We start from the raw sequence: 5,295 nt of genomic DNA, 5'->3' as shown, positions 1-5,295 counted from the left end.
ACACAGCACCGTTAAGAAGCCACTTTTTCTTTTTTTACTGTGTGGAGTCAAGGTTTCTCCAGATAATATCTGACATATATACGCCCTCCCCTCCCCTCCCTGCCTCCCTCGTCCTCCTCCTCCGTGGACAACGCTGCTTCATTACGCCCTAGAACAGAATCAGAATAAGTGAGAGGGAAGGAAGGAGCTGCTCTTCTCTTCTCTTCTCTCCTCTCGGCCCCTCCAGTCATCTTTTCCTTTTGTGCGCCGGCTGTGTGTCTCCAAGCTGTTGCTGGACAGAGATGCGGGCTCTTTTCTGTCTGTGATTTCCGAAGCCCTCTCTAAAGGCTGGTTTTGTTAAGTGGTTAGAAAGGAGCATTTTAACGGAGGCGCCTGCTGACAGACGAGTGTTTTTAGGCACTTGTGCTGCAGGGTCTCTCTCCGGGGCCCCGGCTGGCTGGGGAGGGGCCGGTGGTGCCGTATCTGTTTCAAATGAACTACAGAGGTTCTGTTTGTCACACAATGGCTTCTTTGTAAAGCTTGAGTTCCATCTTGATTATGGACGTGTGGGGTGATGGGGTGACAAAGATTTTGTATTTAGGAAAAACCAACAACAATAACAACAACAACAAAAAAAGATGCAAACCAAATACCTGTGTGTCTATTTTTCCCCTCTCTGTTTTGTCTTTGACTGCAAATACACTGAACAGCTCTATGGTATAGAGGGAAGTACGACAGGAGAAGAAGAAAAAAAAATTCTACTGTATAGATTGTTATCGTTTTTGATGAAAATCGAGCTGTAAGATAACTTTTGGACTCACAATGTTGAATTAAAGTTACCTCTTGTCTGTGACTCATGGGCCAGTTGTCGTTTGTGATGATGATGATGATGATGTGTGCGGAAGTGAGGTCACTCACGACCAATCAGCGGCTGTATAGTCTGTGAAGTCAACAATGTGACTTTTAAACAAATCAAACAAACAAATCATTGACAACAACCAAATGTGACGAGACAGTTTACTGAAAAAGAGCTCAAATGAATGCCACAGGTCGGAAGCAGAGGCCTGTCTCCTACAGTATACCCTTCCAAGACTCTCTCTCTCTCCCCCTCCCCCCATCTAATGAATGTAATTCAGTAATGCATTAGCGATGGCATGGTAGACATGGTTAGCCTGACAAGATTCCTCCTAAACATATTAGTTAATGATGATTCCCGGGTTATTAATTGCGGACGCACCAGCCCACCCGTAATTGAGTCATCATTTGCATACCCGGTCATCAGCAGAAAATTAATTCCTTGTTTCATTTTTTGCATATCTAATTTAAGGAGTCCGCGATTGGATTAGCCTGGTGCTATTAAAGAGGGAAAGGAAAGAAAAATATTGCTCGGATTCTGCTGACCTCCAAGTGTTCCGTCAGGGTCTCGGAGAGAACCGGAGGCTGTCGTAGCGCTGAGGAGGGGGCAGGAGATGACCTGGAAGTATAGCCTGCTGATGAAATAAGGAATATCATAAACTATGTGTGCATTCGTGTGTGCGTGCACAAGAACATAATGCATGCACATGTACAAGCGTAAGTGGGCGAGCGTAGTTCATGTATGTGTGTACGTGTGTACAATACATCTATATCGTGTATATGTGTGCACACTTTATGTAAATTAGTGTGTGGCTGTATGGTGTGTGTATGTACAGCACATGCACGTGTGTGTGCATGCATTCGTGTGTGTGTGCGTACGTGGGTGTGTGTGTGTGTGTGTGTGTGTGTGTGTGTGTGTGTGTGTGTGTGTGTGTGTGCGTGCGTGAGAGTGCATGTGTGTGTGTGTGTGTGTGTGTGTTTTCCTCCTTAATTGCCCGTAGCCTCATAACTACGGGGTCTTTTGGTTCCGTATATATCTAATGACGGCAGGCACAGTTTGCTGACACACAGTAAAGTGGGCTGTAGAACACAGGTTTACAGTGAGAGGTGGATATTGAATTATGGAGCCTAATGTTTTTGATTAGCAAGCCGAGCACTGCTGTTGCTGCTACAAGCACTGTGTAGCTCATGGGATTCAGAGAGAGTGAGAGTCGCACACACACACACACACACACACACACACACGCACGCACCACGCACACACACACGCACGCACGCACACACACACACGCACGCACGCACGCACGCACGCACGCGCACACACACGCACACACACACACACACACACACACACACACACACACACACACTTGCACACACAGTTGTACACTATACGCTCGTATATGCGCAATGTCAAGCACACACACACAGTTTACAAACACCACACAACACACACACACACACACGCACACACACACACACACACACACACACACACACACGCTTGCACACACAACACACACATCTCATAAATCATAAATACACGTATACAGACAAAGGTGAGCCCATTTTGTTCTCTTATTTCCAGGAGCTTTCTTCAGGTCCAGATATAGACCGGTCAGTCTGAGGGGGAGGAGGGGGAGGAGGAGGAGATGGGGGGGGAGGAGGAGGACAATAGGAGTGGGAGTGGGTGCGGAGGGGGAAGGGGAGGGGGGACACCTGGGGGCCGACGGACGGACGGGGCCCTCCGAGGTCCCCTGGAGACCATCACATTAGAGCTCACTGTTACTGGAGAGTTGCTGTGGAAGTGGAAGTCTCTCTCTCTCTCTCTCGCTCTCTCTCTCTCTCACATGAAGAGGTATCCTAACTCATTGAGACCGGGAATGTATATATCTGTGTCACCTATATATATATATAGCTTTTAACCACGTTTAACCATTATTTTATACTGTAGCTGTTGAAAAATAGCTGATCTGCAAGCTCATAGTGCGGCACAGAGTGTCGCTCTACAAGCTTGTAGATCTTGCTATTTTAGAAGAAGCGTGAAATTGTGTCGCAAATCTTTGAATATATGTCCTTTCACAGCGAACGTTTTTAACTCATATCTTTGCCTCTGCAGGGGGGGAGGGGGGGGGGATGTCGGTGTTCCTGGAAAAACATATTTTCAGATGGAGGTCGGCGGCCAAATACATGTAAATGTGGGGGTCCTTGACATGAAAAAGGTTGAGCACCACTTATATAGAAACATATGTCATGATTTAGAAGACATTTGTAGAATCTGTATATGGCCTCAGGTGTCAATGGACTAATGAAATATATGAATGCACACCACCTCCTCCCTCCCTCCACCTTCCATATACTACTCCTTCCCTTCTCCCGTCTCCTCATTTTCCCAACCCAGCATGGACACATGAAGGGGGAAAGAGTGGAGAGGCGTAGTTGAAAGGAAAAACAGGAGTCCCCCCATGGGGATCCATGAGCGAAGAAAGGAGAGGGGATAACAGAAAGAGAGAAGGAGAGGAGGAGGAGGAGAGAGGAGAGGAGGGGATGAGGAAGAGGAGAGGAGGAGGAGGGGGAGGAGGAAGAGGAAAGGGGTACACACAGGATGGAGGCAGACCTAGACAGTGAGCCAAAAGAGAAGGAGAGAAGGAATGAATAATAATATGGCATTACAGTATGTTGGAGAACAGACACAATGGACATGATAGAGAGTAGAGAGATGTACCGTAGACTAGAATGAGTGAGAGATAGAGCCAAAGGAAGTACCATTTCTGCCCGTACTGTGTGTGTGTGTGTGTGTGTGTGTGTGTGTGTGCGCACAATGCATGTGTGTGCGCGGCGCGCACATGTGTGCGTGCATGCGTACATACGTGCACTCGCAAAAGCCTCTGTACCTACAGTACAGTAGGTGTGTTTGACTATAAAAGAGTCCTTGTGAGTGTGCAGCTCAGGATCTACATGCACATTTCAAGTGCGTGTACGTGTACTACTGTGTGTGTGTGTGTGCGTGCGTGCGCGTACTACTGTGTGTGTGTGTGCGTGCGTGCATGCATGTGTTGTGTGTGCATGCCCTCATAACAGAGTGTACACGCTTCTTTCCCACAGCAATTATAGCTTTCTCTCTCTGTGTGTGTGTGTGTGTGTGTGTGTGTGTGTGTGTGTGTGTGTGTGTGTGTGTGTGTGTGCATGACGTGCATGTGTGCGTGTGTGTGAGTGTGAGTGTGTGTGCGTGTGCGTGTGCGTGTGCGTGTGCGTGTGCGTGCTACCTGGCTGTCACACAGATCATGCTTTATACTCGCTGTAATTGCTGCTGCTAATTTACTGTGCGTTGGTCTAATGAGAGAGGAGGTGAGGGGCTGGGGTTTGTAATGGATGGTAGAGAGATAGAAGCTATATGCACGGAGAGAGAGAGAGAGAGAGAGAGAGGGGTTGAGGGAGAGAGAGAGAGAGCGAGAGGGAGAGAGAGAGGGGGGGTAGAAGATACAGAGGGGAGGGCGAGAGAGGGGCAGTGAACTCTGTGTCGAGCTACCGTGTAGGATACTTATCTTTATTGTTCTGTGAAAATGAAAAAACACACCAGATAAGCTATTTGCCCCCTCCTCTCTCTCTCCCTCTCTCTCTATCTCTCTCTCCCTCTCTCTCTCTCTCTCTCTCTCTCTCTCTCTCTCTCTCTCTCCATCCTCCCCTCAGCTGACAGCTCAGCATAGCAGCGACTGCAACGCCGGACGCATTAGACAAGCTTTTTTTTCTTTTTTTTTTTCACCCAACCATTGCGCTGATTAATGATAAAAGCAAATCCATAAATGATATGGATTATTTATCCCATTTGTTCACATGCTAATTGGAGGCAGATATATATACCTCGGAAAGACTAGGGCGGCTATAGGGTTTTTTTTTCTCTCCATCTCATTTGGTTTGTTTATTAATTTGTCCTGGAAACAGACTGTACTGTAATATACTGTGGTGACATTCAGACAGTCAGATATTAATGTCATTCACACGTTGAAGCATTGATGGCACGTTGTGATGGGGACACGTCCACCCTTCATTTCTCCCTAATGAGGTCACGATAGAGGCCAGTGATTTTTGGCAGACACACAACCCCTCTCCGTTTACACACACACACACACACTCACACGCACGCACGCACACACACACGCACACACACACACACACACACACACACACACACACGCACACACACACACACACACACACACACACACACACACACACACACACACACACACACACACACACACACACACACACACACACACACACACGCACACGCACGCACACACACACTCCCTTTCTCCTCACCAATGCGCTGCACCCGGCCTCCTCCCCCTCCTCGCCATATGCAGGCGGATTGGATTGACGGGGGTCAGCTTTGATTGATGCACCGCGGTCCCTCCACATGTTGTACAGCTCCACTCCTTTAATTACGTTTCCTAAGCG

The 5,295-nt window shown here is 47.8% G+C and overlaps 1 protein-coding gene across 1 annotated transcript in view; it reads left to right on the top strand.

The window, feature by feature from the left end:
* The window catches only part of ebf1a (EBF transcription factor 1a), an 87,171-nt gene extending 86,339 nt beyond the window's left edge, over positions 1-832 (top strand). The window contains 1 exon segment of the mRNA XM_080774689.1: positions 1-832. This exon segment is cut by the window's left edge and continues 3,319 nt beyond it. The gene's annotated coding sequence lies outside the window, so the exon portion shown is untranslated.
* The last annotated feature ends 4,463 nt before the right edge of the window (positions 833-5,295 follow it).

The sequence above is a fragment of the Protomyctophum bolini genome (assembly GCF_963924005.1).
Source record: "Protomyctophum bolini genome assembly, chromosome: 10".
Taxonomy (NCBI): Eukaryota; Metazoa; Chordata; class Actinopteri; order Myctophiformes; family Myctophidae; genus Protomyctophum; species Protomyctophum bolini.
This window is presented reverse-complemented; position numbering and strand designations above follow the sequence as displayed.